The 23,449-nt window shown below is 36.6% G+C and overlaps 1 protein-coding gene across 2 annotated transcripts in view; it reads left to right on the top strand.

Moving 5' to 3' along the window:
* BMPR1A (bone morphogenetic protein receptor type 1A) overlaps positions 1 to 23,449 on the top strand; it is a 119,893-nt gene that overhangs the window by 33,296 nt on the left and 63,148 nt on the right. For both annotated transcript variants that reach the window (XM_074232544.1, XM_074232545.1), the window contains exon 2: positions 16,319 to 16,434. The gene's annotated coding sequence lies outside the window, so the exon portion shown is untranslated. The remainder of the gene's footprint in view (positions 1 to 16,318; positions 16,435 to 23,449) is intronic.

Raw genomic sequence — 23,449 nt, 5'->3', positions numbered from 1 at the left:
GAGGCTAGAACAGACCTATAGAGAGTACACAATAGCTTCAGGATATTCCGAGTTTCAGCATTTCTAACTTTTTATAGGACTTTTTTTATAGACCCATCTTATACCTTTATTACATGCTCTCTTTTTCTCATTTTTTTTAAAGAAAATCTAAATTGGTGAATTAACTTAATGTCCATGTCTTTCTTTTAAGATAAATATTGTTTCTGTTCCTCAATAGAATTATTTTGTCTTGTCTTCAGACTTTTATTCCTGAGCATATCCAAATCCTTCCTGGGCTGACTTCCTCCTAACATTTTAGTCTACAAGAGTCTACCTATCTTTCCTCTGAACCCTTTATAATCTGCTTTCCCAGAACTTAGGGTACATTTTAGACTATGCCAGGATTTCCTCTTTTCTATCTCAAATTCTAGAAGATGCAGGCTACTTTCCCCCCAGGATTTCTATCATTTCCAACCCAGTAATCATTTTCTTCCTGTTAATGAGAATCAGATCCAGAATAGAATTTGCCTTTATTGGCTCTTCTGACTTTTGGAAGATGAAGTTATCATGAAGGCAATTCAAGAAATAATTAGGTGTTTTGGTTTTTTCAGGAAGAGAGAAATTTCAGTAAACGACTAGATAATGGAAGTCCCCTGTCTTTTCAAATCATGCTTTAGTGTCAGACTGGTGATGTTTTCAAAACTCTGCATCTTTTTGTCTTTTCTATCTAGGTAATCTTTAGTTCTTTAGAGAAGAAATCAAGTCTATCTCTCCCTGCATTGACTTTCACTCAAATACTTTCATACTTCTCCCCTTTGATTTCTGGATTTCATCATTTGTATATACCTTCTTAATGTTTTGTATACCACTACATGTAGAAATATACTATAGTTTGGTGTAAATATAAAATGACTTATGTGGGTGATCATTGAAAATCTGGTCTATTAGTTTGAACACAAAATTAGTGAAAATTTAAGATTAGATTCTAGTTGGCCATTTTCCTTCCCTATGGCCCTGGAGAAATTATGCAGTCTATGTCACAATTTCCTTATCCATAAAATAAGGATAATAATACTTACCACTTTTAATTATTGTTTGTGAAGTGCTTTGAGGTCCACAGATGAAAGGTATTATGTGTGTGTAATACATTATTACATGCTTCATGACAAAACCAGCTTTATTCTCCTCTACTCTTCTAATCTCATTCAACAGGAAAGAACACCCCACAGGACAGTGTAGAAAATGACTCAAATTGACTGCAGACAAAAAAGTTTAGAACAAAAATGAATCTGAAGCAAATGAAACCCACTCCAACAGAAGCACCAGTTAGTTGCCTGAATTAAATGTTGTATATGTCCTGGTTCACTGTTAAGTAACCTTGGGACTTTAGACCAATCATTTAACTTTTTTTTTGAGTTTCAGTTTCTTCATCTGTAAAAGGAGGAGGGGGAGGAGGAGGAGGAGGAGGAGAAGGAGGTTGGATTTTTTTGCCAGTCCTGGAACTTCTTCCAGTCCCTTCCTCAATCCACTGAAAAGTCAAGCAATGTTTCAGTTATACGTGTGAAATAATTCATAACATATTAACAAAATACATTCTATATTATTATCCATGTTACAAAAGAGAAAAAGTCAGAAAATTATACTTCGATATGCATTCACAGTTCATCAGTTCTCTGTAGAGGTAGATAGCATTTATTTTATCAAGAGTACTTCAGAAATGATCTCTGGCTCAGTGGATGGATTTGAAGGTTGTCTTTGACAGTTGATCAACATTACAGCAGATATGTATATTTTAATGGCAGCATGGTTGGTACATAGGAGTTATACTTCTAATTACAACTATTGCCTGCCAACAAGTATCATCAAATGCGTGCCATTTTCTGGGCTGGGTAGATACTGATTCAAAAACAAAACATCCTGTACCCTTAAAGATCTTATATTCAGCTGTTAGTGGGCAAGTGTGGGGAGCAGGGCTGATTTCCTGTTGGAGAAAGACTTCAGATTCTAAAGGACAGCAACTGAGGACAGAGCTTGAGGATTAGGAGATAGGAGAATGTCCTGTGTGACTATCAGCGAATCAGTCACCTTGGCTGTGTATGAAGAGTGTGTGAAGAAGTGATATATATGACCAGACATAAATCAGAGGTTGTGGGGTGCAGTGGAAAGATCATTGACTCAGAAATCAGGGGATCTGAATTCTGATAATTCATTGCAAGTACATGAGCAAATACTTCATTTCCGTGCACCCAAGCTTTACCATGTGTATGAAGATAGGGCTCGACTATATGATATCTGAGACATTCTCGAGGTCTAGATCTCTGATTCCATGTTATTAGAAATGGCATTTTGGTAGATCTTTTGGGATGACGTATTGGAAATGGGAGAGACTTGAGCCAGGGAGATCAATTAGGAAGTTCTTTCAATAATTTAGGCCGTAGCTAATGGTGGCTACACGCTTTTATGGAAGTAGAATGTACCAGATTTGGAAACTGATAGGGTATGAGGTTTGAAGACAAGTAAGGATCCTGGAATCAATTCAGTCATTAATGTATCCTTGATTACTCAGGGGTAGAATGGAGGACTATAGAATCCAAGTCTCTGAGAATCCCTAGATCACAGATTCAGTTCTGCCATAAAGGAGACAGGAGATGAACTTGACCTCAGGGGGACCAAGTTCATAGACTATAATGTATATTTACTAGCAGATGGCCTTTGGCAGGTCGCTTAAACTATCTGAGCCTCATTTTCTTCATCTATCTGCAAAATGAAGGGATTGAGTTAGCTGCTCTGTATAATACCTTCCCACCTTATTTCTGAATCTATGTTCCTCTAATTCCTATGTAGTGAACTTGGATGACTGGAAGGATAGTCATATACTTGACAAATGGGGAAGTTAGGAAAAGAGATAGGGTTAGAGGAAAACTCTGAGTCTATTTGGAACGTCTTGGGTTTGATAACTACTATTGCATCTGGTTAGACAGATAGCTCTGCTTGGAAGAAAGCCTCCCAAATATTATAAAGATGAATATTATCTTTAGCACAAACCTGAGAATCAGACAGCTTCCTACTTGAGTTGTGCCTGTCAAGATTTTTGGAAGATAGGCATCCTATAAATAACAATAATATTTATTATTTGTTATGAACATCACTCTTTTCCAGAAACAACAAAACATATGAGAGGGAACAATCTCAAACACCATTAAACACACTACTGTTAGTTATTGACTGAGTTCATAGAGAAATTTGGGTTACTTACCAGGGCCTCTCCCTTTAGGAGTTTTAATTATGAAGCCTCTACCTGTCATCGTATGCTTTTAAACAAGCTCTTTGAAAGTATTTCGAGGTAGAGGCCTGTCGCAATAGTATAGGACAGCATTGCCTAGAGCCTCATTTGCAATTTCCATTAACCAGAAGAACCACCTTACTTTTGTTTTCCTTGTAGAGTATACTAGCATCTAAGTCAGACATCTGGGATCTACAAAAGAGCCACATGTGGCTCAAGAATAGTCAGAACACAGGCCAAGAAACATTGGGACTCTATTTGGAAGTGGGGTTATTTTCCCCTTTCCATTTTCAGTTAACTCCTTTTGAAGGTAGGGTGAATGAAAAATAATTAAAAGCCAAAGGGGGATTAGACTTTTAATTATTTTTTCTGTGCCTGCCAATTTCTATACATAGATTGATTTCTAGAAACTTAACAGCAAAGAGGAGAATTTAGCATCAGGCTTCTTTTGGCCAGTTGCTAGAGCTTTCTTCTTCTATACCCTTTAAATGAACTCCCAAGAATCTGGAAGTGTCTCATTTCCCATTGAGGTAGAGTTCTAAGTATTTTGGAGTGAGAAAGTTTTGGGTTCAAGCCTTTGTTCTATTTCATCACTGCTTTGGGTAGTGATTTCATTCTGAGATGAGGTAGACATGGGTGTGTATGTGTATGTTCATCACTTCAGTCTTCTCTTACTACTCCTGATGAGTCAAAAACAACACAAATTCACTCAGATGCTGAGCTAAATATAAACACTATTCATATATATTGTCAAAATTACGTATGGGAGTCAGGGTATTTTTTAAGAGCAATGTTTCCACTTCTAAAATTCTGCCACTGGTTCAGGAGGAGGAACGCAGTTTTACTATCTCAACTATCTTTTATTTCACTGACTTTTTATAGAAAAGTATGCCTAGAAAGGCCAAACCTGTTAAAGGACTAGTTACCTATTTGACCTAACCATCAATCTATGAGCTTCATGACTTGTATTTCTTTTCATGCCCCCTAGTGTTTAACTTGATGCCTGGCATTATGAATGCACCTAAAAATGTCAATTGATTAATACTGGGGGGGGGGGAAGCTAGCATATCTGATGTTCAATTTTGCCAGGATAGTGGGTGTCCCCATTAGTTTTCAAAACCGTCCCCCAGGGAATAGAAATGTACCCTCTGAGGAATCAGTGCCTTTCCTTGCCTCATGGAAGAGTGGTGATCCTGCAATGCCACTAGTTGCATGGGACTGATTGCAAGAAGAAAAAAATGAGTTCTGGTTGTTGACATGAAATATGGACATAGAAAGGCTCTTTTAAGACTTGTGAAGTGTCTCACAAATAGAATCTTATTTTATTCTCCTAACAACTCTAAGAGGTAGGTATTATTATTATTTTTATCTCCATTTTACAGATGAGGAAACTGAGGCAGGCAGGTAAAGTAATTTGCCCAGGAGCATAGCTAGGAACTTTCTCAGGATGAATTTGAACCCAGGTCTTCCTTGACTCGAGGTCTATTTTTTTTTTTAGGTCTTTGCAAGGCAAATGGGGTGAAGTGGCTTGCCTAAGACCACATGGCTAGGTAATTATTAAGTGTTTGAGACCGGATTTGAACCCAGGTACTCCTGACTCCAAGGCTGGTGCTTTATCCACTGTGCCACCTAGCCACCCCTTGAGGTCTAATCTTTACCCACTATACCACCTAACTGTTGAGGTTTATCACATAGGGAGACTTATGGGGACATGTTATATCTATTATATGCACTTAGCATTTATAAATGAATTTTTTAAAAATAAATTTTTTATTGTATGTTTTTTGATTTTGCACAATCTCAGTTTTCTTTGCATGTCTTTCCCTTTCCCCTTCCTACTCAGAGACCTATCCCATACAGCAGTTTTTTTGAAAAATTGTAAAAAATCAGCAAAATAGATCAGCACATTGAAAATCTGACAACATATACATTCCCCTTTGCCCTACCTCCATCACTGAAAAAAAATTAGAGGAGTTGTCTTTTCATATCTCCTTGGAAATAAGCTTGTTTTTTGTAATTCAGGAGTAATTCTGTTCTTTTATTAAAATAAATTTTTTATTGAATTCTTTTGTTATTATAATTGCATGATTCACCCCCCCCCCCCCGTATCTTTCTACTTCCCTTTCTCACTCATATAATCAAGATTTTTTTTAAATAGGAAGGAAAAAAATCAGCTCAATATTTATGCTGAAGAAATCAGATGATACATGCATTGGTCTACAATTGTGAACCCCCTCCATTCCTTTAAAGAAATGGGGGGGGATGTCTTCTGATATTTCTTCATTGTCAAACTTGTTCTTTGTAATTTTTCAATATTTCATCTTTTAGTGTTTAATGACTGTTCTTTCCATTTATATTGCTGTAGTTATTGTTTATGTTGTTTTCTTTATTCAACTTTGTATGAATTCATGTAAATCTTCACATTTTCTCTGTATTCCTCATAGTCATAATTTCTTATATCATAATACTATTCCATTACCTTTATTTGCTATAAATTGTTTACCATTACTTAATCAATTGCTACCTGTTTTGCTCCCAGTTATTTGCTGCCACAGAAAGTACTATTATAAATATTTTGGAGACTTTTTTTTTGTCAGTGACTTCCATAATATGCTTAGCAGTAGAATGTGTAATGAAATTCTAGTTAGGAACCCAGATTTTTTTTTTGGAGAAAGTGGTAGTTTCATCTCTGTTGCTGATTGAATATAGGAAAGGTAGAAGGGAAAAGAAATAATAGGTAATGAACAGATGGTTAAAAGTTGGTGCCTGAGAATGGAATAGGGCTACAAGCTCAGGTTTGCAGTGCTTCTAATATCCTCTGTTTTCCTGAAGATTCATGAATCTGATCAAGGGGATTTTGAACTGAAAATAGATGGAGAAGTAGAAACTTGCCTCTGTAACTGTTAAACCATAGTCAGATAACAGTATGTAAAGCATAGGAAGAGAATATAGTCCTGTTCTTACCTATGTAACCTTAGATAAGTCACTTAATTTTCTGTGGTTTCCTTAGCTACAAAATGACACTTATGGCTTAGTTGACCTCAGTGTCAAAAATATTTACTAAATACTTTCTATATACAAAGTACTGAGTGCTGGAGATGCAAAGATTTAAGAAGGAAAATACCCTCTAAGGGAATTCAGATTCTTTTGGGGACCAGTAATGTCTCTTGAAGTCCCATCTTAGAACTCAGGAAATGCAGAAGAGCTATCTAATAATTTGTAAAAAAAATCCAGATAGAAGGATTGTAAAAGTAAAAAAAAATAATAGTAATGTCCTTATATGTGGATACAAATTTACAAAATATTTGCAATAAAACTAATTTGAGATTGTAATATATTCATGTAAATGCAACCTCATAATTCTCATCAAGACTTGGTGGGTGTGACCTATGGTTGGAATGCAACATTAGAACCCTAGATTTTATTTATAAAGAATAGAATAAATGGTAGAATTACATTCTTTGTAAAGTACATATAATCCTGTGAGAATCCATGGACTTAGAAGTAGGAAGCATGGTGGGGAGCATTTTTATGAGGGTCAAAGGAGGTAGACAAGGATGTGATATTCTAGTGGTAGGACATTGTAGAACATTGAGCTCAGAAAAAGGGATAGGATGATGATGAATTCTGAGAAGAGAGCATGAAGTTTGCTGGGAAATAGGATATAGGAGAGAGGGGCTGTTTCAATTGTTTGGTTTTCTGCTACAGGCCTTTATCTGCTAAGAATTAGCAACTTAAAAATTCTCCCCTTTACCTTACTGATAATTTCATTTTTTATTAGGTAGAGGAAAAGAAGCTTAAGGGAACTGCTATTTTTGGAACTGTTTCTGACTACTAAAGAAGAGAATAGAAGTGATGGGACCCTTTGGAAGAAATGAGTATGCCACCTGGAGGCAGCTATAGTACGAGGACCCCGAGGATGGCATGGTGCAGCAGGGAGAATGCTGGGCTTGGGGTTGGGAAGAGCTGAGTTCATTTTCAGTCTCAAACACCGACTAGCTCAAGTCCCTTCTGGATGACTGTGCTTAAGTCACTTCACTTCTTTCTGCCTCAGTTTCAGCATCTTTAAAATAAGGATCAGAATAACACATACATCTCCGGGCTGTGAAATAATATTTTTTAAGTTTGGGAGAGTGAATTTGCCAGTCTGGAGAAAGACTGATTAGGCTGCCAATGGCCTAAGATTCTACAAAGGTGCCTAAGAACAGAAATGTGACACCATCCATGATATAGACAGCAAAGAGGGGGCAGTGAAGAGATTTGCATGAAACACAAATGGGGGGGATACTGAGTTTAGTAACTGAGGAAGAAGAACATAGAAAAGTAGGAGCAAGGTCTTGTCAGAATAGCAGGGACAACTTAAATTTGTTATTTTTAGGTTGGTCGAGGAATTGGATAAGTGGATTCATAGAACTATTCTTTAAGGATAGTTTTATCTACTTCAGTTTCCTCGTCTATAAAATGGGAATATTACTATTACCTCCTAGCAGTGAAGAGGAGATAATAGCTATAAAGCACTTTACAAATCTTATTTTACATAGGAATTCTAGTTATTATAATTGTTATTATATTTATATTAATTACTGACATAACTTGGATATCAGCCTTAGGTTTTAAGCAGAAATTCCTTACCTGTTATTCCCTCCTTCTCCTGCTCCACCCCCCGCCCCAGCTGCATGTAAGTGCACACACAGAACATTCACTCTGGGTTTCATACAGTGTCTGTAGGCTTAATCCTTAAGACTCTGATTAGGCTGCAAGATTGAGTTAGAATTTCATCCCTTAGTCTTGGTTTTATAAAAAAGAGCCCCACAATGAGGCTAGATATTTAAAGCCCATTCACCCTCCAAATTTATCAGTAGAGCTCTTCCTACTTCACCATTTGGTTAAGTATACTAAGATCTTCCTTGACCTGTTGAATCCTGTAAACCAGTCCTAAAAGGAGCATAGTTTTCTGGATCTGACTGATTTTCACTTTGATTAGGGCTGCTCTTGTAGCTGATTTTTATGATTCCGAGTGGAGAATTGAGAGACTGGAGAATTTGGGCTCATCAGTACTTTATATAAGAACCTTGTTAGATATCTCCACGTGTACTAAGTACTTTTATGTTTTAAACGGTGTTGGATTTTTGGATTTGCTCTTTTTTGGGGGGGAGGGGCATCTGCCTCATTGGCTCAGTATCACCAATGTTACCCCTCACTGGGAGATAGGACCATTATACAATTGACCGTAATAACTCATCAGTTTCTTTAATTCTAGTTGCATTGATTTTATTCATGTAAAAGTTTTTCTAGAGATAGCATGATTTGATAGAATACTCAGAGATAGGAAGATATATGGGTTCAGATCTATATAGTTCAGATTTGTACAGATCTATCTATCTATCTATCTATACAGCCTTATACAGGACTATATAGTCCACTATGTTGTGGAACTGTAGATAAATCACTTAACCTTTCAGTACCTTACACAGCAATCTATGATTAGAAATTAGAAAACAAGTATTGATTTGCACTAGTAGAGGTTTCTTTATTAAACTTTCTCTATACCAGTCACATGTAAAAACTCTTTCCCTTCTCCACAGTTTTTTCATGATCAAAATTACCTTTTTTGGTTGTTTGTGATCTCTATCCTTTAGTTGAGAATATTTTCCTTGTCACAAGTTCTCTACTGGTATTCTTTGATTTTCTTTCATGATATTTAGATCCATTTAGATCTCTGTAGGAAATATGGTATAAGATGCTGGTCTATTGAATACAATCTGTCAAAATTTCTTATTTTTTGCAATAGTTTTTGTTGAAGATGGTATCTTTTTTACCAGTAGTTTTATGTTCTTTGGGTTATCAGATTGTACTGCTTACTTTTAATATGTATTAGATAATTTTAATAATTATTACTTACAATAGTGTTTGAAATACGATAATCCTATATCCTTTCATTCTTGCTTTTTTATTTCTATATTCTTGCAAATGAACTATATTATTTAATTTAATCTTATAAAGTAAACTACTGGTTTGAGTGTGGCACTAAATTTTTAAATTAATGTAGACAGTGTAATCATTTTTAGTATGTTGGTGAGACTCAACCTTGTGTAATGAATATCTAGTCATTTATTTCAAAATATATTTTTATTGGTATAATTTTTATATTAAAATTTATTTTTTAATCTTACATTTGCATGTATCAAAATATTCCTCCTCCAACCTCTTAGAACAGAATAAAAAAGGGGAAAAATCAGTTAAGCAAAACTAAACATATTGGAAAAATCCAATATTATATGCAGTTTTCCAATTTTTATGTTCTCTTCATTCCTGCAAAGAAGGGGATTGGAGGAAAAGACATTATCATTTCTTCTTTCAGTTTAAGCTTGGCCCTTATTATTTTGCATAATTCAATTTTAATCGATTAATTCTTTCTATTACATTATTTTTATGAATATATTGTTTCTCATATCATTTTATAGAAATTTTCCCATGATTTTTTGTGTTTATCATATTCATCATTTCTTATAGCACAGTATATTACATTTTGTGCCTCAGCTTGGTTAGCCATTTCCTAATCATGGTTATCTATTTTGTTTCCATTTTCTTCTCTTCTACAGAAAAGTTCTGCTATTATCAGGTCTTTTTTTCCTTGTCATTGATTTCCTTGGTGTTGAATATGCCTGCAGTGGAATTTCTGGTCAGAGTGAATGTTCCTAGCATAATTTTAGATTACTTTTCAAAATGGGTGGACAGATCCACTGACAACAGCATCACAGACTATTTGTGTCCTTGTCTTTCAGTGGCCACTCCAACATTGACTTCCCTCTGTTATTTGCCTTTTTTTTTTTAACTGTAATGTGTTTTTGTTTTTATTACGTAAATCTGGATTTGTCTTGATAGGTCAGTATGGGTGTTAGAATGGGATTTCTCTGTCTGTTGTTTCATCTTGGTTTTTGTCAGCACTGTATAGAAATGCTAATGATTTTTTGTGAATTTATTAAACTTCACATCATGGGTAAGTGATGTTTTTAAGCACCTAAACCAGCGGTGGTGGCCACATTTTCCCGAGACTGGTGGAGAACTTCCACTTCACCCACCACTTCTCAGTGGATAGAGGGAAACCTTGGCTGACCTCAGGCATTAAGTAATCTGATTTTCAGTCTAGTCTGGGCCATTTACTAGCAGGGAAGCAGTGGTAAGTCAGTCACTTTTTGTTTCCCTCCATATTTTGAAAAGAAGTCGCAGACCTGAATGATCCAAAGGGAATCCCCTGTTCATTGGCACTGGGCATGACTGGGGCTGCTTTCTCCTCTGTCTTACCTTTCCAGGCAGGGAGGAGTGCACCATTCTGCCCTGAATCTGCTTTCATAGAGTCTCACCCTGGTGGTATGGTAAGTCAACAGGATGGAGTTCTCTTGTCTCTCTTTTTTAATTTTTTTAAAATTTATTTTTTATTCTAATTTTGTACAAATTTTTTTTACATTAATAAAATATTCTTGTTTACAAGTAAACAAAATACCCCTCCTCCCCCATGAATATAGATAGATTTGCTTGGGCGAAAAAAGTAAAGGGGAGAGAAAAAAAATTGAAATAAAAAAATAATAGTAATAATTGTAGGTATGGCCAGGTGGCACAATTGACAAGGCACCAGCCCTGGAGCCACAAGCACCCAAGTCCATATCCAGCCTCGTAAAACCAACAATCACCCATCCGTGTGACATGCAAGCCACCCGATCCCCACTGCCCTGCAAAAACCAAAAAAAAAAAAGAAAGAAAAAAAGACCCCAAATAAAATAAAATAGTAATAATAGTAGGGGTGGCTGAGTGGCAGACAGAGCATTGGCCCTTGAGCCAGGAGCACCTGGGTCCAAATCTGGCCCCAGACACCCAAAGATGACCCTGCTATGTGGCCCCAGGCAGGCCACCCAGCCCCACTTGCCCTGCACCCTCTCCCAAATAATAATAACAAAAAATGTGCTTGAGTCTTTGTTCCAACACCAACAACTCTGTCATGGGTGGATCTCATTCTTTATGATAAGTCCATCACAAAAGTTATTTCCTTATTTTTCCACCGTTGCCATTGCTGATCGTAACTCCCTCCTTTCTTATTTCTCCACTGCCATGTACTATATTTTCTCTTTCCTTTCACTCTGAATCTGCTGTAGGGTTGCTGAGTGGCGCAGCAGACAGATCCCTGGTCCTGGGGCCAAGAAGCCCTGAGCCCCCATACCACCCCTTAGGCCCAGCATCCACCTGGCCCTATGGTCCTGGGCAGGCCATCCAATCCCAACCCCTTGCAAGAAGTAAGAAAGAAAATGTGTTATATCTGGCCACTCTCCCCCCCATGGTCCATCCTCTCCTCCTTTATTCACATCCCCACCCCTTCCCCCTGCTCCCCACCTCCTTCTTACTACAGATGTCTATACCCCATTGAGTATATTTGCTGTTTCCTCTCCTAGCCATCTCTGATGAGAGCAAAGTTTCCCTCATTCCCCCTTGCCTCCCCAATTCCATATCATTGCAATAGCTCATTGTAATAAAAAAAATCTTATGTGAAATATCTTGGACTATTCCCCCCCCTTTTCTTTCTCCCATTCCATTTCCCTTTTTTCTGTTGACTCCATTTTTTACACCATATTTTATCTTCAAATTCAGTTTTCTCCTGTGCTTCAACTATAAAAGCTCCCTCTACCTGCTCTATTAACTGAGAAAGTTCATATGAGTATTATCAGTGTCATTTTTCTATGCAAGAATACATGCAGTTCAGCCTCATTAAGTCCCTCATATTTTCCCCCTCTCCTCCAATCTCCATGCTTCACCTGAGTCCTGTGTCTGAAGATCAAACCTTCTGTTCAGCTCTGGCCATTCCAAAAGGAACATTTGAAATTCCCCTGGTTCATTGAAAGTCCATCTTTTTCCCTGGAAGAGGACATTCAGCATTGCTGGGTAGTTCATTTTTGGCTGCATTCTAAGCCCTTTTGTCTTCTGGTATATTGTATTCCAAGCCCTACGAGCTTCTAATTTAGCTACTGCTAAAGTTCTGTGTGATCCTGACTGCAGCTCCACGATATTTGAACTGTGTCCTTCTGGCTGCTTGTAATATTTTCTCTTTGACTTGGGAGTTCTGGAACTTGGCTATAATATTCCTGGGGGTTGGTTTTTTGGGATCTCTTTCTCGGGGGGATCGGTGGATTCTCTCCATTTCTATTTTGGCCTCTGCTTCTAGAATATCAGGGCAATTTTCCTGTAGTAATTCTTTGAAAATGACGTCAAGGCTCTCTTCCTGATCATGACTTTCAGGTATTCCAATAATTTTTAAATTATCTTTCCTAAGTCTGTTTTCCATATCAGTTGTTTTTTCAATGAGATATTTTACATTTTCTTCTAATTTTTTCATTTTTTTTTTTTGGTTTTGAAGTATTGATTCCTGATTTCTGGTAAATTCATCAATCTCCCTGAATTCTATTCTTTGTCTGAAGGATTTGTTCTCCTCAGAGAGTGTTCTTATCTTTTTCCATCTATCCAATTTTGCTTTTTAAAGCATTCTTCTCCTCAATAACTTTTTGAACTGTTTTATCCATTTGACTTAAGCTGGTTTTTAGCATGCTATTTTCTTCAGCATTTTTTTTGATTTCCTTGACTAAGCTGCTGACTTCATTTTCATGTTTTTCCTGCATCTCTCTCCTTTCTTTTTCCAGCTTTCCTTCCAACTCCCTCATTTGATTTTCAAAGTCTTTTTTGAGCTCTGTCATAGCCTGAGCCCAATTTCTGTTTTTCTTGGAGTCTTTAGATGCAGGAGCTTGTGCTTCCTCATCTTCAGACTGAGTATTTTGATCCTTCTTGGGCTCATTTGCAAAATATTTCTCAATAGTCTTTCTTTTGTTTCTTTGCTTGCTCATTTTCCCAGGCTGGGCCTGGTTTTGGGGTGCTTCCTGAGCTTTTGGGACACTCCCACAAGGGTCTCAGTGTGTGAGGCTCTGTCCTCCCTCCTGGTCTGTGAATCCTTGTCTCCTTTAATCCCTATGACACCTGGAAGGAAAGCACTGTTATCTCCACTTAATAGCTGAGATTGGGGTCGAGTGAGAGGTGTAGTCAGTCAGGGAACTAGATTGATCAGGTCTCATTGTGGACACAGAGAGAGCCCAAAGTCCTGTTCCTTTCCTCAGAACTTAACATCTTTTCTTATCCAAAATGGTCAATAGACCAGCTTTAGTTTTCAGAAAGATTTGCTTAAGACCCGTCAGAAGTATAGTCAAGTTTTTAAAAGATGTCATCCATTTCTTTTATGTGTTGGGCTATACTGAAAAATTGCATGATTTTGAGTCATGGTTCCTTCCTTTCCTGAAGTTTGCAGGCCTTGTTCCTTAGACAGTCTGAGTGAGGAGCTGCAATTCCATGGTCTGTGGCCTGACCATTGGCTGGCCTAGTTCTTGGAAGACAGGCATATGATTCAGTTCAAATTTGACAACGAAGCTTGCTTCAGCTTATGCTCTACTCTTAGAGCCTTCTAACACCCAAATTATCATGGTTGGCCAATTTCAAAAAATTAAACTATTGGTAAGAATGTGATCTGTGATGTAAGAGCCAGCTAATGCATTTCTTTTTTAAGGAAGATTTGAAAGTTGTGCCTATTACATTTGGAGTTATTTTCCCCAGTGTCTGGCTCTCCACTTGAGACTTTGGATTTCTGCAATATTATAAATAACCTGATTTACCCTGAAAAAAGTCTCTCTGTGCCAAGGAGGTATTCCTGGCACAGCAACTATTTTATAAAAAGCTATGCCTCTTTTTTGCCATTTTGTGCGTGTCTGAGACATAGCTTCTGCCTGTCTTGTTGATAGACCAAGGGACTTTCCTCTTCTAAAATGTGATTGTGCTTGGATGGGAGATAGTACTTGCCTTGAAAGCACAGTTCTGCTATGGCTCAGTGGCCACCAGTAGTCTTCCTCTGGCCAGGTGGTCCCACTGACTATGCCATGGGAACCTGCTTGGCAGAGGAGCACCTGTTCTTTACTTGTCCGATTGCCTGCTTCATCCTACTCAGTGTTTGTTAAGAGGTCAGCAAGCCTTCTGGAATAATTTCTTCTAAAAGTAGAATAAGCTGAGATAACTTAGAATTGGGATCTTTATATTAGTAAAGAATATAATAAAGCAGATGAAGAGATTGTCAGAAGTTGGAATAGTAAAATGAACAGCAAGTTTTGAGTAATTATCAAAATATATTTGTTAAAACTTTTTATAAGCATTGGATTAGGCTAAAGTATCATTTCCCAACATCTGAAGAAACTACTTTAACAGACATTTCAAAATTGTTTATATTCTATTTAGTCACTCATTTTCTGACTTATGCATGTGAATCGGTCAGAAGAACTTGTTGGGATTCAACTAAGTCTCTAGGTATATGTTATCTTGAAAAAGGGGCAGGGGCAGATGGATGGATTCTTGGTTCTCTATGGGATTATGCTTACTTCTTTGGTTTCATGTCTTTCTACTTTCTCCCCCTCCCTTCCCCAAGCTGTGAAAAAGGCTGGAGAAGATTTTAAGGTTCAGAAGGAGCTAGGGAATGGAATTGCTTGGAGAAGATGCTACCTTTGCTGAAAGTTAAGCAGCATTCATCTTTTATGCTGTTTCCTACCTTAATAAAAATATTTCAAATTCTAGGAAATAAAAAGGAAAAACTGTTAAATTCCAACTCTTGAGCATTGGATTTATATGTGTTGTGTTGTGTGTGTGTGTGTGTGTGTGTGTGTGTGTATGCTTTTCTAAGTGTTTAGGGACAGAAAAGTACATATGAGTGTGAAAACCTGTGTATGGGGTGGTTAGGAGGAGGTTTGAGGTTCCTAAATTGGACAGGCCTTTGCTAACTGCTCTCTCCATGGTCAGTTTGGCATTAGCCGGACCATGAAAGATTTCACATCGTCCTGTGGCAGCCTGTCTGCTCAGCAGAGGGTGTTATCTGATATGCTAGACTGGTTCAGGTTGCTCCAGTTTACACAAATTTCGTCCTTATTGCCAAGACTACTAAACCTCAGTGTGGCACAAATGAGACTTTCAAATAGGCTTGGAAATAGAGACATTTTGACCTTGGAGTGGGACATAGGTTTGTAATAGGATTTTTCTCTTTTAAGTAGACAATAGATTATTTTGTGGTTTTAATGAATTACATCTTCATATCATCTATACTTAAAAGTATTTTTCAAATATCTCTTTATTGAATCTACTAATTGAAACTTTCAGTTATATGTTTGTGAGTTGAAAGTTTTACAAATATATCTAAAGGGGGGGGTTCTAATAGTGCTTCATAAATAATGAAACTTGACAGACATATTCCAGTCCTGTTATGAAAAATGTCTGAGATTTTTGGGAGTGAAAGGTAAATGGAAATTGAAGCAGATAAAAGTGAATAAAAAATTCAAAATTGTGATCAAATGTACATTTGTGGAGATTAAAAGCTAGTGTGCTAATCAGGATTTTAGAAGTATAAAGATTCTGTTCTAACTGTTCCCTATAATTTTTGATAAATTAAGATGATAATTATATAGTTGACATGTATAATTTTAAAAAGTTATAAAGTAATTTGAACCTAAAATACAATAAATATTGGCAGCATAAAATTCCTTTATAAAATTTAGTAGGTTGAAATAGCTAATAAGAAACTAAAAAAATTAATGACTTTTTTTTTTTTGCCCTAAAATTGTTTAGTTTAAAAAGTTCAATGGGGTGGCTAGGTGACACAGTGGATAGAGCACCAGCCCTGGAGTCTGGAGTACCTGAGTTCAGATCTGGCCTCAGACACTTAATAATTACCTAGCTGTGTGGCCTTGGGAAACCACTTAACACCATTGCCTTGCAAAAAACCTAAAAATTAAAAAAAAGTTAAAAAGTTAAAAATGCAAAGCTTTTGGGAGGAGTGAGCTACTTAAGGAGGAAGGATTCGTTTTCTAAAATAAAAAAAATACTTGCTTGACACTGCTTTGAATAAGAAGTCTGTGTTGTGATCGATTATGTGTGTTTTCCTAAAGACAAAAATTATCTAAATCTTTAAACCAACTTCTTTTTTTATCTTAACAGATTCATGGAAATATGTGTTACTTTAATATTGCCTTGGAATTAATGAAGTGGAAATATAGATCAAAGCAATTTGGAGAAAATAGAAAACACAGTTTTATTCAGCAGACTTTCTTGAGGTAAGATAATGCCTGTTATTAAAAAAGTTAGATTTGAAGCTAGAAAGCATTTTATTTTCAGCATAGTAAACACTTAATAAATGCTTTTCACTTGGTTGCTATCCTAAGAATATGTAGAATAAGTTAACTGTATCTATTATCATTATGTTTAGCTTCAAAAAACCCATGTTATGTAATTCTTTAAATTTTAGATTATATTTTAAATAAATTTCCTATAGTTATTTATTGTTACTTTAGTTGTTAAATTTATTGCTTTTTCACAATTTCACATTTTCTTCATTCAAATCATAGGCTTTGAGGACTGTTTAACTCAGCAAAGATTTTAACTTAAAATAAAAAACCTGCTTTCTCCATCTAAAGATAACAATTCAAATGGGAACTTACTTTGAAATTTAATTTTCTTCGTATGAACATTTTGTTTTATACAGAAGAAACAAATATTAGATAGATCTCTCCAAGCTAGAATTCGGAGTTTATAATTTATCATGAGCAATATAAATGACTATACTGAATATAATAATGAGAGAATGTGAAGTTAATCTAAACTATAAAATATTTTAGGTCAATCTTATTACTTTCAAAAATACATAGAGAAATATAAATTAACAGTAAGAAGTCTAGAACATTGGGAACCAGTTTTAATTAACAAAAATAATTTGTATTTAGCATATTAGTCATTGACATGTAAATAATCTTTCTAAGGTTGATTTAAAATGTTTTTACAATGTGGTAAGCTGTTGTACATACTGGTTTTTATATTAATGTAGCAATACTTTTCTATGAATAATAATAGAAAATTTAAGTTTATTCTCCTCATGTACCATCTGAGTGAGAGAAGGCAGATTCTTTGGTATCTTTTTGAACTGATGTACATGCTTTCATTTTACTTAAACATTCTGATCTTAATTATAATACTCCACACACAAAAGAAATCCCTAGGAGTCTTGGTCACTGGCCATGGAGGGCTGAGGGTCCAAGCCCAGTTTACTCTCTCAATCTGGCGCCCTCTCTTGTCCATTTCAGACTGCCTTCATTTAAAGTCTATTCATTGCTCTTCTGGAAGAAGAGAGGTTATTTTTTCACAAATCAATCAATCAATTAACATCTGTTCAGTGTCTACTGTGTACCAAATCCTTTGCTTATTTCCTAATTACATGAGTGGACGTGTTTGTCATTAGAATCAGAGTTTCTAGGAATTGATCCTACAGTTTAACTAGTCAGTCAGTGTTTATTGAAGCAAAGATGCATGTGATATGATCTCTGCCTAACAGGAATAGGTTATTGGGAAGAAAATAAAGCATTTTACAGTTTCAGGTGCTAAATGGTAGCTGCCAGAAGGGCACTGTCACATAAATAGGAGTTGCCCCTGGAGGTTTCTGGGAGCATCTCTATAGCAGTTGGAATTTCAGTTTGGTCTTGCAATAATTAGAGTGGTAAATGTGGTAGAGAGTATTCTAATTGGGGAAAGGCCTAAGTGAAGAATCTCTTAGGGACAGAAAATCACTGCTCTCTTTCCAGAACACCCAATAGGCCACTCTGGCCCCTTGCTCCCATTTTGGTCACTGATGTTAGAGCTTTGGGGGTTATCTTTGACTGCTCACTCTACCTCCTCTAGCATAGTGCCTGGACCAAAGTAGGCACTTTATTAATCCTCACTGAACTAAAATGAACTATTTAGTCATAATAAACAAAGATAATAGAATTAGCTTCCACAAATGTTTCAAAATGCCTAAAAATTCTTCACAATTACTAAATAAAAATGGTTAAGAATAATTTAGTGCACCTTGGGGCAGTGTGGTGGTGTAGTAGATAGAGCACCACTCCTAGAGTCAGGAGAATCTTGAGTTCAAATCAAGTCTCAGATACTTGATTACTTACTATTTGTGTGATCTTGTGCAAGCCTCTTAACCTCATTATTTCACAAAAACAAACAAAAAAGCAAAACAAAATAAAAAATACTCCCATAGGAGTTTTGGCTTTTCAAAAGACTATCCAATTGCTATCCAATTGTAATATATTCATGAAGAAAAGTAGAACATAGGCATTGTTATGTCATGACCGTAGACCCTTTATTGCTTCTCTATTTTCAAGGGCCATTTGGGCAAACCTTCCTTCTTCAAGAAGCATATTGCCCAGTAACTCTCCTGTTGTCTGCCCAGAAATACAGCTCTGTTGATGAACTTGGGGTTACTCGAAGTAAATCCCAAGGCTAGTACCCCCCCCAAAAGTTTCACTTTTGTGACGAAAAATTCTGGGTTATGTATGCTTTTCATGTTACCTCAGAACCTCATCATAATTCTTCCCAATCCCAGGGAGACATTATTCACATGGGTGATGGACTTATGCCTTTATCTGTCTCAAGGCAGTATCCATTACTATCCTGTCTGCTGCCATCTCTTGGGGTGCCACTTTGAGCACATACAGCTATTCTGTGTAACTTTCCCCCCCCCCCAAGGAAACCATTATCTCCCCCCAGAGACTTGTGGTTATTTGATAACTCTTTGTTCTGATATTTGGGGTCTGTTTTCTGAACTGGAAAGAAGTGAAAGGGCCTAAGTAAATTTCTGTATTCCTTTTTCTAAGTTAGCCAGAGATGGACTTCTGAAGATTCCATTTTCTGAAGTGTTGGAGTAATCAAATGACCTTCATTGTTCTCCTAGGATTTGCCAAGGGGCGACTACAAGTTAAACAAGTCATTGTGTGGGAGCTCCAGTCACTGAGACTTATCTGAAGTTGGCCTTGGCCACTTTAACAAGGTGTCAGTAAGCTGATTCAAACTCTGGAAGGAGGTCCCCCTCAGATGTTCAGAGCTCTCATTGTTGTTGCAGACTGATCATATTAGACCATGAATGGGAGAAAGAGCACTGGCTCACTGTGGGACTTGTTTTACCTGACTAGGCATATTTGTTAAAAGAATTTTCTTTTTCTTTTTTCATTGTGGGGATTTGTGAGAGAGAAGGTAGATTTTTGTTAAAGAACAATTTTTACAAAGAAAAAGTGCTGACTGTGGAGTGAAAAATATAGAGTTCAGATCCGCTTCTGCTAATCCTATTGGGCAAGTTAGTAAACCCACATATGCCTCAGTTTTCTTCTCTTTAAAGTGAAGGAATTGGACTAAAGTCTTCCCAGAACTTTTCCCTCTCTAGGGCAATTTTATGAACTCCCCTGATCAATTTCCTCCATATAGAATACATGGAAAGTACTTAAAAGGAGAGGGATTAACAATTTGGAGAAATCAAGAATGCACTTTCACATAGTCATTGAAGTCTCCAGTGAAACTAGTAGTGTAGATTTGGGAAAGTATTACTTTGAAAGGTCAACAAACAAATATTGAAAACTTAACAGTTTTGTGAATCTAATTTAGGTCCTGATTTATACTACTTTGTAATTCAGTTGTTAGCACTCATGTTGAATTTAAATGAGAGAGCATATGAAGTCAAGTATATAAAGGAATTTGCAAACATTAAATAATCATCTAAATATAAAATGTAATTATTGTTACTAAGGTGATTTCACTTTCATATTTGCTAGAGTTCACCCAATTGTCTTCTCAGCCAAAGTATTGTTTTCTTATAAGTGTTTATAGATTGTTTTCAATGATGCAAGTATGAATGTCTTAAAAAGAAGGAGGGCTGACTGGTGTTCTTAAAAATTATTAATGTTCTATTGGATGGGACCTATGACTTCATTGGAGTTGGGAACTCCCTTTGAACATGTTTTTCCTTTAATGCAGATTTCCATCTTTTCTGCTACTTACATTTTAGGAAGATATCCAGGACACCAGATAATGACTAGCCTGGGTCACACAGTGAGTGAGTGAGATTCCAACCCAGGGCTTCCCAGATTACTGTTATTGATACTGTCTTCATAGAACTCTAGGTTGGAGCAATTCTGGGAAAGTTATTGTTCTGCTAATCTTTTATATAGAATAGACTGACTTCTTTTAGAGGCTTATTACAAAGGACTAGCTCTTATAGCTGAAGCAAAGAATTAGGATGTAAGCTCAACCTCCTCCTTCAGTCACCTTAGTAACATGTCTGATGGTGGGCTGACATATACCTTATTCTCTTACCATATGATACAGTTTTTTATTCTATGTATTTTTGGAGATTGAATATTTGGAATGATGTGATGTTCTTATGTCTTTGAATCATTATTTTGTTTAGCTAGCTGTGGTCAAGAGTTTGCTGAGGCAGTTAGAAGAGTGGATAGAATACTGGACTGGGAGTTAGGAATACCCAAGTTGGAATACTGTTTCAGATACTTAATAATCATTTGCCATGGACAGATTTTCTAGCCTCTCTGTAGCTCAGTTTCCTTGTCCATGAAACAAAGGGATTGGGCATAATGACTTGTAAGGTTGCTTTCTATTTTAAATCTATGATATTGGTATTGATATTTACTCATTTGAGTAAAGTTTATTGGTTGAAGTCTCTATTTGTAGTATAAGAATTTATTATCTGTCAATCTCTGAAAGATTTGATAAATGCTAAATTTTTATACTTTTCATTATGTTACAGTTTTTGCTGTTTCCTTGTATCTACATCTTGACTCCTTAAGAAAAAGCCATCTATACTTTTTGGTGGCAGTGACTTGGTCATGAATTGCCATTGTAAACCCCTTGTTTCTATAAACAAATCCTCATGAATTAGCCCCTTTTGTGTTTCTGTTATGCTTTCTTATAGTTGACTGAGTTCCTATAGATGTTTCTCTTGTTTTATAGTCTCTATTCAGAGAGAAACTACCTTATCTTATGTTCTCCAGGTACAGTAGTATGTACTTATTATCAGACTAATATTATTATTTAGTAAATGCCATTTTGTCCCAGTGTTTGTGTGTGGGTGTGTGTGTATGTATGCCTCTTTTACCAAGCTATAATTTTCTTTTCATAACTTTCATGCAGTCTCTTTCTTTCCCCAATTTTTTCTCTACCACTCTTACTGATTTTAGGAATTCTTGCTGGGCTTGTATCCATCTACATTTTCCTTTGTGGTTTTACTTCTAGTTGTTTTCATGTCACTGTCTTCTTCTGAGTTTGTGCCTTGATCTTCCCTGCCACCATAGTATTTATGGTTAGGTTCTTTTTTGTTCTTCATTTTTCCAGTATATTTCTTGACTTTTAACTTTGTTATAATTGGGGGCTAAACATTATGTTATTATCAGGCTCTGGGGAGGAGATGACTGGCCCAAGTTTCTGTCGGTTGTGACCTACTTTCAACAACTTGATCTGGAGACATGGAGGTTTTGATGCCTCCAAAAGAGTGTGACCTGGGGAGAGGTCTGGTCCCTACTCTATCAGGCTGAATTCTTCTTATTCAGGTAGGGCCCTGGCTTCTTTGTGATTGCTATTGCTCTTCTCTGTAGATTTGGAAAATGGTGATAGTGTTGCCAAATAGTGTCAGATTCTAAACCCAGTTCCAGAATAGGAGCCCCCTGGGAACTTTTACTGACCAGATGTTCAATTCTCTTACCATTCCTGGGTACTGGTGTCATTGTGTTCAGCTTTTTCTGCCTGCCATCACCTCCACTCACTGGTACCACTTCTACCTTGATCAGCCCCTACCTCAATATCTGTAGACTTCTTTCTGACATTTTAAGCTTCCATAGGCTGAAAAAATAGTTCACTGTGACTTTTTCTTGAGTTTCTCAATCGGATTTGTGTTTGTTTTCTGACGTCATTTTGAAGGAGATGTTTTAGGAGAGGTTTGGCAGTTGTGATCTTTCACTTCACCATCCTGACTATAAGAGACCTTGATTCCAAAAAGCATTTCTTTAATTCTAAGTTCTTTTTTCCTTTTTTGATGTAGAAATTTTAATTTTTTTTAATAATTGTTTTAAGATGAAGGACCCTGTTCTATGTCTCTGTAAATATCATGTATGTTTTTATTTAGCTGCTTTCCAAAGCTATTTATGATCCATTTATCCGTTTTTACAATTCCAAAGTAGTATGTAAGTGTTTTTTTTCTATTTTTTCCAAAATCTCAGTTTTCTCCCTTCACCCCAGTAATTTTCCTCACACATTCAGTTACTGCCTTCTGTTTGTTTTTTTTTTTTATCCTGGTGTGTCCTGCTTAGAAGAGACCAAATTATTTGGAGATCTTGCCTTCATCTATTGTTTCAATGTAATCTACAGATTCAAGCTTTAAGTTTTTTGATTTTGTACCTCTTTGTCATATATTTAGAATTTTACACTTAGCAGGTCTGAATGGCATTTTGATATTTAACAAGAAAAAGTTCTTGGGGGCAGCTAGGTGGCGCAGTGGATAGAGCACTGGCCCTAGAGTCAAGAATACCTGAGTTCAAGTCCAGCTTCAGACACTAAATAATTACCTAGCTGTGTGGCCTTGGGCAAGCCACTTAACCCCATTGCCTTGCCAAAAAACCTTAAAAAAAAAACGAAGAAAGAGACTGAATGGAAGGGGCTGCTTAATTTATTTTTTAGTAGATGGATTAATAAAACTTGATTTTTTTATGCATCAAATTTATTTTTTATATTTTATTTTATTTTTTAATTCTCATTTTGTACAATTTTTTTTACATTAATAAAATATTCTTGTTTAAGAGTAAACAAAATACCCCCCCCCCCCATGAATATAGACTTGCTTGGGCGATAAAGTAAAGGGGAGAGAAAAAAAATTAAAATTAAAAAAATTAAAAAAATAATAGTAATAATTGTAGGCATGGCCAGGTGGCGCAATGGATGAAGCACCAGCCCTGGAGCCACGAGCACCCGAGCCCACATTCAGCCCCATAGACCCAACAATCACCCAGCCGTGTGACATGCAAGCCACCCGATCCCCACTGCCCTGCAAAAACCAAAAAGAAGGGGGAAAAAAGACCCAAAATAAAATAGTAATCATAGCAAGGGTGGCTGGGTGGTGGACAGAGCATTGGCCCCTGAGCCAGGAGCACCCGGGTCCAAATCCAGCCCTCAGACACCCAAAGACCACCCTGCTATGTGGCCCCAGGCAGGCCACCCAGCCCATTTGCCCTGCACCCTCCCCCAAATAATAAT

Source organism: Macrotis lagotis, chromosome 4, assembly GCF_037893015.1.
Source record: "Macrotis lagotis isolate mMagLag1 chromosome 4, bilby.v1.9.chrom.fasta, whole genome shotgun sequence".
Classification (NCBI taxonomy): domain Eukaryota; kingdom Metazoa; phylum Chordata; class Mammalia; order Peramelemorphia; family Peramelidae; genus Macrotis; species Macrotis lagotis.
Note: the sequence above shows the minus strand (reverse complement) of the source record. Positions and strands in the feature narration are given on the sequence as shown.